This window comes from Bos taurus, chromosome 10 (assembly GCF_002263795.3).
Source record: "Bos taurus isolate L1 Dominette 01449 registration number 42190680 breed Hereford chromosome 10, ARS-UCD2.0, whole genome shotgun sequence".
Classification (NCBI taxonomy): Eukaryota; Metazoa; Chordata; class Mammalia; order Artiodactyla; family Bovidae; genus Bos; species Bos taurus.
Genome location: NC_037337.1, coordinates 80,492,716 through 80,504,458, shown reverse-complemented (window position 1 = coordinate 80,504,458; position 11,743 = coordinate 80,492,716).

Sequence of the window (11,743 nt, the reverse complement as noted above, 5' to 3'; positions counted from 1 at the left end):
CCCACTGGCTCCCTCTTCCAGCTTCCTTAGCCCTCTCGCCTAAGCCTGATTGCAGCTTCCATCCTTTAAAGTGTCTGTTCTCCATACAGAATCATGATGTGAGCATAATAACATTTTTCCTGCGGCACAATGCTTTTTAAAATTTTTCTTCATGCAATTCCACTTCTGGGTATGTAACCAAAAGAATTGAAATCAGGGCAATTGAACAGATATTTGTACACCCATGTCCGAGTAGCATTAGTCACAATAGGCAAAAGGTGAAATCAACCCACACATCCATCATGACTGAATAGATAAAATGTGACATATATACACAATGGAATATTATTCATCCTTTAAAAGGAATGTAGTTCTGACACATGCTACAACATGGTTGAAATGAAGATATTATGCCAAGTGAAATAAGCCAGTTATATAAAAATGACAAATATTGTATGTGATTCCACTAATATGAGGTACCTGAAGTAATCAGATTCATAGAGACAGAACTTAGAATGGTGGCTGCCAGGGGCTGGCGAGAGAGAGAATGGGGAGATAGTGCTTAATGGGTACAGAGCTTCAGCTTGGAAAGATGAAACATTTCTGTAGGTGATTGACACAACAGTGTGAATGCCGCTGAACTGTAAATTTTAAAATGGTTTAAGATGGTAAATTTAATGTTATGTCTATGTTACCACAACAAAAACTTTTTTTTTTGTATGGAAATATACCATCTTAAAGACTCAAAGTTCCTGGCAAGCTCTCTCCGTGGGTCAATGTAACCATCTCCTCACCTCAAGGCAAGGCTGACCTATTCAGGATTTGAGAGTACTTATCCTATTTTCAGATATTTCCAGGGAAGGGAGCCATTGCAGTGTTAGGCAATCTTTTCCAGTGTCTCGAAACCCCAGACATTCTTGGTACCAGACCTTTCCTGCTGCACCTGAAGTTAATTTTTTCTCGGTCAGTAAGTGCTTTGTCAGGCCCTGACTCCATACACTCGAAGGCTCTGGTTACATTATCCCCCAGCATAAGGGCTGAGGGCACCACAGCATAGGCTGCTGAGTGGACTCTGAGGGCCTTGGGAGCCTGCTCATTTCTCACCAGCATGATGGACCGATGTTGCTGGGCTTGATTTCTAAGCATAATACTGGAGCACAGGACTCCTCGGCCCTGGCAGGTAAAAGAGATACCCTCCTCCCATCTCTCACCTCATTTGGGGTGTGTGTGTGTGTGTGTGTGTGTGTGTGTTACTTAGAGCTTTTCCCTTTTGGCTCTCCAGCTTCATCCTCTGTTAAAGTCCTTTGGCTGACAGGATAGAGTTCCCCAAAGGATGGGGTTGAGTTAGTTGAGTCATTTCAACAGCTCCTTGAGACTCTCCTCTGACCAGAGACTGTCTTGCGTCTTAATCAGCTGCTTGGAAGGTGTACCTGGCAAACTTGTTCCCCACAGCCTGTAAGATGCTGACTTTTGTCAACTTAAAAACATCAAAAGGTTAGTGAGAGAAGAATAGGCTGAGAAAGACCTCATCACCTGGGTGCCTGTCAACCGCAGGCTTGCAAAGCTGCAAGGCCTGGCGCGGCTGAGAAGCGTTGTTGTCGGGAGCTGGAAGGAAGCGGAGGCTCCTCTGCTGCGAGGACCTGCCCCCAGCCCCCTTCCGGGGCAGAGAGACGGGAAGGGGTGAAGCTACCTGGCGGCCCCACGCTCAGTGACTCAGATGTCACTGTCACCACAAAGGGAAATCCGTGGGGGGCGGTGGGCACCTCCAGAGACCTCATTCACTTGCGATTCAGGGGACGAGAACATCCCCCCTGTGTTCGGATGCCCGGCCTGACAACTAACGGAGCATTAGTCAACAGTCCTGTGCTGAAGTTTCTGATTTCAATTCTTGGTTTACATGAAGGACCGGCCTCAAGAAGGAGCTGAGCCTTGAGGAAGACAGCAGCCCTCAGGCACTTCCTGCCTCTAAAGCAGGTTCCTACCTCTAAAGCAGGGTCCCCGCAACTCAGTCCAGGAACCAGGGCTTGATGTGGGCTAGCTTGTCCGCATCACCATCAACATGGTTTGTGCATCATTAAGCCACCATGGTCCTTTCCATGTGCCAATGAGCTGGAATGTCTAATGGAGGGGATTCCAACTGCCTTGCTAGAATTTTCACCGTGGTCAAGGGGCTTCCCAAGTGGTCCTAGTGGTAAAGAACCTGCCTCCCAATGCAGAAGACATAAGAGATGTGGGTTTGATCCCTCGATCAGGAAGATCCCCTGGAATAGGAAATGGCAACCTACTCCAGTATTCTTGCCTGGAGAATCCCATGGACAGAAGAGCCTGGTGGGCTACTGTCCATAAGGTTGCAAAGAGTTGGACATGAGTGAAGCGACTTAGCATGCAAGCATGCCAGTGGCTAAGGGGCTGTCCTCTGTCCAGAAGCATTTTGGAAATGCTAGCATTAGTTTCTGCCCTTTTAAACATTTCAGTGCATTTTTTTGTTGTTGTATTTGCTCCTATTCCATACCTTAGGAGCAGAGACATCACTTTGCCAACAAAGGTCTATATACTCAAAGCTGTGTTTTTTCCAGTAGTCATGTACAGATGTGACAGTTGCACCATTAAGAAGGCTGAAACCCGAAGAATTGATGCTTTTGAATTGTGGTGCTGGAGAAGACTCTGGAGAGTCCCGTGGAGAGCAAGGAGATCACACCTAGAGGAAATCAACTCTGAATATTCATTGGAAAGACTGATGCTGAAGATGAAGCTCCAATACTTTGGCCATCTGATGCTAAGAGCTGACTCATTGGAAAAGACCTTGATGCTAGGAAAGATTGAGGGCAGGAGGAGAGGGGGGCAACAGAGGATGAGATGGTCTGATGGCATCACTGACTCAATGGACATGAATTTGAGCAAACTCTGGGAGATAGTGAAGGACAGGGAAGCCTGGCACGCTGCAGTCCATGGGGTCACAAAGAGTCGAAAGTGACTTAGCCACTGAACAACAACAAAATCCCATCCCTCAACCCATAGAGTCACCCAGCCAAGGAGCAGTTTCTGGAAACTCAAGAAATCACCTGCTGCAGCAGATACAGAAAAGGTTGCCCAGGTTTCACATGAAGAAAAAGACTAAATCTGTGTTCTCTACCTTGGAATTCCCAGCATCTTGCACATTGTAGGCATATAGAGGCTCTGACTAATAGTTGATAGGTCTCTAAGGGAGGGACAAATAGTCACAGAGTTCAATTGAATTGCCTGAAATTCCACAGCAAACCAGCAGTGGTGCTGGGGAGGAAAATCTGCCCCTACCCCTCAAAGGCTGGTCCTCTGAAGGATACTGCTGCATCCTTTGAACGGCTTTAGGTGTCAGTTAGCTCACCCCGGGGAAGCAGTGGTCAGGGCTGGATCTCAAACCTCAGGACTGGCTTTGAGACTGTGTCTTGGACAGAAAGGGCAGGGATCAAAGACCTGGAAGTGCTGATTTTAGTAACATCAGGGCCTTCCTGCAGCAGTTGGCCTGGGGATTAATGTGGTCCTTGGAGTTGGAGTTCCCTTGGTCCTAAACTGCCAAGCAGACAAATTAGGACCCAGGTCGCTAGAGGTGCTTCTGGAAAGGGTCTCCTCCCAGCCTGGCACTGTGGAGCTGAGGCAGGGCTGTGCTCTCCTCTGAAGAGCCCAGAGCAAAAGCAGTACACCAGTCTGTTCCTCCCCTGTAGGCCTCTGTTCTGTTTCCCGAGCAGAAGACTTTCGGCTGCTCTTTTTTCTTTTGGTCAACTGGGTTCAGAAAGCCGATTCCCCGTGGACAACGCTGACGGATCAGAATGTGAACAGGAGGGAAACTGTGACTTTCTAAGGGTGCCCTGTGCTTGGACTGACCATCCTTTGTGTCCTGGTCCTGAGAACTCAGGGACCAAGGGCGTTGACAGAGAGGTCCAGAGACTGAGCCAGGCTTTAGAACACCTTGGTTTGCCGTGCCTCCGTTTGCCCCACCAGGAGCCTTGCCTCCAGGGGTTTTGAAAAACCAGTCCAGGAAAATTCCTGAGATGGTAGGCAGCTCTGGTCCTTCCCCAGCCCCTGTTCTGCAGACTTCCCCAGAGTCAGAGTCCTGCCACACAAATTTTTGTTGTTCATTCTGTGGCCCACATAGCCTAGGGCACATTGGAGGCTGGAGACAAGGGTGGCTTCGCTGAGGCCATCAGAAAAGCTTCTGTAGCTTGCTTGGCCACTGGCTGGGCCCATGGCACGCTCATGAAACCTGTGGGTCACCGCAGGTTCTCTGTGGGACACTTAGCTCACCCCCTTAGTCTATCAAAGGCCTGCTTCAATGTCCCTGTCCTCTTCCTCCCCTCTCCTATCTTCCCTCTTCTTTCTAAGCTCTCAGCACTGCATAACTGCCTGGACTCGGAGACCTGGAACATCTCACAGACCCAGCTCTTTTCAAGCCGGCTCCATCGTTGTGGAGAATCTGAAGGCTTTTTCTTTTAAAGATAAGTTGGGGAGAGGGTTAGAGGAGTGCTGAGAAGTTACGCCTGTTTCTTCTTTCTTTTCTTTTCCCCCTCTGGGGCTGAGAGACCAGATTTTTTTCTTTTTTTTTTACAGTACATTTTGGCAGGCCCCATTTTTTTTTCTGACAGAAAAAAAAATAACAGGCATATTTTGGGCGATTACTCAACTGGGGTCCTTTGTGACAGGATATGCAGCTGCGTGACTAATGGAGCTGGCTTTCTCCTGGTTTCCTTCCCCTTTCAGAGCTCTTGTTTACTACCCTATACAGGAAAAAAAAAAGCCATAAGTTACAGATTTTTATAAAAAAAAAATGCCTTGTGAGATGCTCAAAGGCAATAAATCCTTTGGATAGTCCCTTTCCAGGGCTGCAAACTCCCCACCCTCTCCCACTTTTTCTTTTCAAATGTTCAAGCTCTTGACTCACGACATGTGAATCTTCTCCCACCCCCACATCCCTGCTTTCTTCTGAACATATGTCCAGCAGATCGGCTGTGTGAATGTGTATGTGTGAGTGTGTGTGTGTGTGTGTGCGCAAGATGGAAACCATATTTTTACTGCTTAACTCAGCAATTGCTAAAGGAAAAAATAATGACTTCCAGGGGCCTCGGGACATTTTTTTCCCAAGGCCTTTGTGTTTCCATAATCTATGACAATTTTGTGGTGTAAGCAAAAGTTATTAGGAAACATGGAACGAGCTTAATGGGGAAGGGTATGTTCTTCATGGGGAGGGACAGTCTCTTTGTAGAGGAAATCCAGATTTGGCTGGCTTTGGATTTCAGAATCCTTGGACTTCCCGTAGAAGTTTTGGAAGAAACTCTCTAACTTATAGTGTTTGACAACTGGAACTAGCCGTTCAGTTCAGTCGGCTTTTTATTTCAGAATGTGTCTGGCCTATGGAGGGAAAAGCTGACTAGCAGGTTGGGTTTGGTAGAGACAGCTTGGTGTAGATGAGGTGCTAGATTTGTGGTTGAGCGATGGATCAAGCCTAAGTGTGATCTGGGGCAAGTCACTTAATGTAAGTCTCAGTGGCTTCTGTGTTAAAATTAGGAATAGTGTCCCCTCTCCTCTGGGTTGCTGGTGAAAAGAGTGAGATGGCAGAATTCCAAGGCATGGGGAGAACTGGACAGAAATACACAGTGATCACTCCTAATTCTTCTCCTTCCAAAGGGCTGAGTCAGGCTCTCAATAAAGGGGAGAGTCTCGTTCTCCGAGAATTACAGTGCCGGGTGATGAACAGTAGAGAGATTATTTACATAGGGGCCCAGGTCACATGTGGGGCATCCCAGGTGGCTCAGTGGGTAAAGAATCTGCCAACGCAGGAGATGTAGGAGAAGGGGGTTTGATCCCCTGGTTGGGAAGATCTCCTGGAGTAGGAAATGGCAACATGCTCTAATATTCTTGCCTGGGAAATTTCATGGAGAGAGGAGCCTGACAGGCTGCAGTCCATGGGGTCACAAAGAGTCAGACTCCATAAGTGACTGAGCTTGCACACATCAGGTCACAGGTATTCCAGGGGTATTTCCAGGATGGTATTGCTTTCAAGTTTACCCACTCCGTGGTCATCTTCCACGCAGTTAGAATTATTAATATAACTTTGATCACATTCCATTTCTACTCAGGAAACTATCTCAAATCCAAACAAAAGGCACTACTAGCCCCGTCTTGGCTGCTTTTTCTTCGGTAGTTAACTCACCCTTTGCACAGACTCTGTCCTGGTGAAGTGAATATGGACCCAGTTTCCTCTAATCCCTGGTCCAGTCTAATCCCTTTCTCCAGATGTTGTTTGAAGGCTCACCTCCTCCTTTACTTTCTATTGCTTTTCGTGTTCCTCTCTGTTAGACCATGCTCACTTGTCATTTCTTAAAAGATTTCATCTAAAACTTAGCTCCTTCTAAATTCTCCATAGATTAAGAACTCCTCGAGTGGATGCTCCACACCTTTGGAAACAAAGATTTTCACTTCCCAGGGCTCAAGTCTAATAACCTCAGCTAAGGCAGTTGACTTGATTTCACCAGAGGATAAACTGAGGCACCAGCCAGGGCACTAACTGGCCAGGGGTGTCATAGCAAATTCTTGAGACAAGAATAGAAACCCCACATCCTGATTTCAGTTTGCCTGGAGTTTAAAGAGGCACCTTAGCTTGGATATCCCAGAATAGTTTCTCCCAGGCTGACCAGCTGTGAAGTGATGTGTTGCAAGGGTTATTTTTTGCCTTGGCTTAACTCTTAAAAAAACACCCCAGACTCCTAAAATCAGCCTAAGAAAATCCATTTCTCACAATGTCATCCACTTGCCAAGTTTAAACCTGGTATATTACATCATGAACGCCTTTGGGCCTCATTCTCAGCTTACAGTGATGCTCAGGTATCTGAATTAAGTTCAGAAATCACAGCTTATTGAAGGACACAGATTATTAAGTCACTTCACTTCATTGGACTGAAGCTGTGGACATTGCTTGTTTGGAGAAGCTGAGCACTGAGTGATCTCTTAATTCCTGTGGACCTGGGCTAGCTGGAGCTATTTAATGAAGGGTGTGGCCATCAGATGTCATGAAGCCCATAGAGGCTAACAGGAAGGAGGGAAGGGACAATGATGTACTGGAGCTAGCTTACATTGACTGATTGTTAAATTTTTAGGAATTTCGCGAGCTGCTTGTTCAACACAGCCATTACAGTAAATTAAATTTTATAAACTTAAATTAATATTAAAAACAAAGGTAATCAATACTAAAGACAGATCACATCCTAATTATTTTGCTGCCCTTTGCTATTATCCATGCTCTGGAGTTATTTGCCTTTACATGGATGTAGTGGAAATACTACATGGTGCTATGTCCCTGTGCCTCTCTTCCCAAATTCATGTTTAGTGGCATCACATTGGATAGTTGGGAATCAGATATAGGGAGACTATTTGTACCACAGAAACTGGCACACACTACGAACGGGGGCTTGATATATTGGTTTGTTGCTTGTCCAGACTTAAGAAAGTGATAGAGAAAATGCTTAGAAGGCAGAATAAGCATAAAAGTATGTTATCTCTGTAGCAATGACATGGTGAAGGACCCAACGAATCAAGGCAATTTTTTTCCAGTATTCAAAAACAACTATCCAGTTCAGCAAAGAAATCACTCCTGACATTGACAAATGAGTGAAGTTCTCGGATGCATCCTTGTTGTTTCACTTTTGACTTACTGATGCTTGTAAGTGTGATTATCAACCAACATTCAATGTCAGTTCTCCATGTAGGAAACCGATGGTGAAACAATGGCTGTCAGTTCAGTTCAGTCAGTTCAATCTCTCAGTCGTGTCCAGCTCTTTGCGACTTCATGAACCGCCACACGCCAGGCCTCCCTGACCATCACCAATTGCCAGAGTCTACCCAAATCCATGTCCATTGAGTCGGTGATGCCATTCAACCATCCCATCCTCTGCCGTCCCCTTCTCCTCCGGTCCTCAATCTTTCCCAGCATCAGGGTCTTTTCAAATGAGTCAGTTCTTCACATCAGGTGGCCAAAGTATTGGAGTTTCAGCTTCAACTGGAGTTTCAGTCCTTCCAATGAACACCCAGGACTAATCTCCTTTAGGATGGACTGGTTGGCTCTCCTTGCAGTCCAAGGGACCCTCAAGAGTTTTCTCCAACACCACAGTTCAAAAGCATCAATTCTTCGGCACTCAGCTTTCTTTATAGTCCAACTCTCATATCCATACATGACCACTGGAAAAACCATCACACTACTAGAAAGGAGGGCATATGAATTGTTTCTTTGGGGTCCCAGAAGTAAGATCATTGTAGAATACCAGCGACTCAGCAGTAAGGGGCATGTCTGAAGGACAGAGTGGAAGAGATCAACACAGATGATACAATTCAGAGCCAGCAACAGAGAGTAGCCCATCAGAACAGAAATGCAGGAAATAAACTAGATAGGCTAAGTTGAAGTATACTATTGGATACCAATAAGGTTAGAGAACGGAAAAGCCATGATAACTTCTAAATTCACGGCGAAGATTAATACCATTTATTCACACCGCCTTAAAGTTTGAAAGGCCTTTCTTATTCATGAGTTCATGTGACCATTGGAACAGAACTGTGAGGTAATAGATAACTTAGTTTTCAGCATCCTACCCATTTTACAGATGGGAAACTGTGGCTACCATATTGGCCCAAGGTTTTTCTTTCTACATCGATGGCTAAGCTGGTACTTGATGAAGAAAGAGAAATAGTGCAGACTTTGGTGTCGGGGCTTCTGTGGTGGCTCAGACAGTAAGGAATCTGTCTGCAATGCAGGACACCCAGATTCAATCCCTGGGTCAGGAAGAGACCCTGGAGAAGAGAATGGCAACCTACTCCAGTATTCTGGCCTAGAGAATTCCATGGACAGATGAGCCTGGTGGGCTATAGTCCATGGGGTTGCAAAGAGTCAGACACAACTGAATGACTAACACTTTCACTCTCTTGGGGTCAGACACACCTGGATTAAAAACCCAAACTTGTCATTTATGTGACTTTGGTAACATTTATCTTTTGAAGTTTTTGTATTTTTTTTTTTTGTATTTTTTTTTTTTTTTTAAGGAGAAAGACTGGTCTATAGTCTTTTTAAAAACTGTATTTATTTATTTTTGGCTGTACTGGGGCTTGCTGCTACACACAGGCTTTCTCTAGTTGCCGCGAGCAGGGGCTACTCTTTGTTGTGGTGTACAGGTTTCTACTTTATGGTGACCTCTCCTGTTGTGAAACATGGGCTCCAGGGCATGCGGGCTTCAGTAGCTGCGGCTCTTGGGCTCTAGGGCACAGGCTCAATAGTTGTGGCCCATGGGCTTAGTTGCTCCTTAGCATGTGGGATCTTCCTGGATCAGGGATCGAACCTGTGTCTTCTGCATTGGCAGGTGGATTCTTATCCACTGGATCACCTTTTGAAGTTTTGTTGTTTGTTTTTAACTTACCAAATGGGGACAATAATGCCTAATTCACGAGTTTGTAGCAAGAGTCGGTTTAGATGAGATAATAAGTGTACAGGACCTGTCGCTTAGGAGGCCTAAATTTGTGCCCTGGAATGGTTCCCAGTGGCAGGCCAATTATGGCCAAAGCTCCTTGTTGTGTTTGGTGTTTTAAGCGGCGTGGGTGCTCAGGACTGTATGGTATATGTGAAGATATACTTGAAGATGGTATGGTGCAGGGGCCAGGAGATTTCATTTGAAGTTCCTGAAATGTCATTTTTTAGCTTTGACCTTGAGCCTCAGTTTCCTCATCTGTGACACTGGGAGGAGCATGCTTGGCTCCTCCCCTGGAAACACTGCCAAGGCTGAACGAGATAAAGCACTGAAAAAGACACAGCTGGTCTTACAGGCCCGTTTGTTATGAACCCCTGGGACCTCGGGGTCTGGGTGCTCAGGGGACCACTCACTGCAGCAAGCCCACTGGGCTCCTTCGAGATGTGCTCCTTAGAGAAGAACTGGGCTCCTTCGGTAGATGCTGACCTCCCACTGGCCTGTTTGCAAGTGGAGACACACTTCCTGGATGCTGGGCCAAGAGGCAAGTCAGCCAATCAGTGAGGCTCAGGTGCCAAGCACATGGAAGAGCGCCTGCAAAGCACTCTGGGCTTTTTGCTCAAAAGCCACGGGAGAGAGGCAAAGGGTGCCTTCCCCTGCCTCATTCTTCAGCAGGGGGCTTGCCAGCCCGCCTTGCCCCAGACACACCTGCGCAGGTGTGAACACGTACGCCTCCCTGGATGCTGACTGTATCCCTGAGAGTGTGCATTGCAGTGCAAACTCCACTCTCCCACAGCTGCCTCTGCACCTGTGGGCCCTGCAGCCCTAATCTCCCCGGGTCTCAGTTTCCAGACCTGCCAGGTAAGAGCCTCAAGCACCCTAAACCCGCTTCTTCCTGAAAGTTTATGGATAGTTTTAGAGTGTCTGGGACATCTGTGGGACAGTCTGCCTTCACTGACTACACGCAGCCCTGTCCCTTGTTCTAACTCAGGGACGTCAGTGTCCCCAGATGTTATCCACTGTGAGGATCTAGAGTTGGCCTGCCAGGAGGGGCTCTAGTTTTCACTTACTCACTGTGTGACCCTGGGTAAATCACTGTAGCCTGTCTGTGCCATGTTTCTCTTATCCCTAAAAGGAAGACTCGCAGTCACATTTCCCTCATAGGTTTTTACATAGATGTCTGAGCCTGTATATCTGACATATGAGTTAATGTACGAGTTAGCACAATATGAGTTCAAAATGTGTATGAAAAGCACTTCAACCAGGGCCGGGCACGTAGCAAGACTAATTATAAGTGATGAATCATAGTAGTTGTTACTATCCATTTTCTAGCCCAGTTATTATTCTGGTGCCATTTTTCTGACTTCTCGTTGTAGCCTGTCCCCCTAATGTTGGCTACTGCCATGAGCGCTCCAAGATTCACAGGAGCAGGGGTGGAAGAGAAGTTGCCTAAAGCGGGTTGGGAGGGAGGGTTGAGAAGGGGATGGAGCTGGGCTCAGGGAGCGTGTGGGAGAGCACAGAGGTTGTAGAAACTGGATGAGGGAACCATGAGGATGAGGCCAACAGCCCAGCGCAGGAGCAAGAGCAACTGCGGAACTGGTCCACTGTTCCTTCCAGCACCTGCCTTAGTCTAACTTTTAGTAACGTGGTGGTAACTTTTAGTTCTATGACGGTATGTGAAAGTGAAGACGCTCAGTCGTATCCGACTCTTAGCGACCCCATGGACTGCAGCCCACCAGGTTCCTCCATCCATGGGATTTTCCAGGCAAGAGTACTGGAGTGGGGTGCCATTGCCTTCTCCAATGACAGTATAGAACCAGTTCAGTTCTTCAAATACTAAGCTCTTTGAGCGGAAGCCTTATCTTTGCCCTCCTTGTGTAAGGTGATAACTCAATATAAGGCCCTTAAATTGAACTGCGTTTGAAAGTTAGTGTATTCACCACACACCCCCTCCCTTGATTTAGGGTGGAGGGCTGAGAACACTGTGGCCTCTTGGTCTTAATCCCAGGCCTGTTCTTCATGCTTCTGCTACTGTGCTGGGCCCTGGGGGCATCTGGAATCCCCGAGACACCCAAGCAAGCTGCGCGACTCATGCCGATGCCCCACGACCTGTGCCACTTTCTGCTGTCACTTCTAACTCACCCCGTGGCCCCGTGCAGGATGTGTGCCAGGCGAACCCAAGAGACTTGGCATCTCCTCAAACAATATCTCAGAAATGCAAGACCCAACCCAGATGTTTTTAGATCCCCCTGAATTTCCCCCCAGGGCTTTCTTTGTGGCTCAGATGG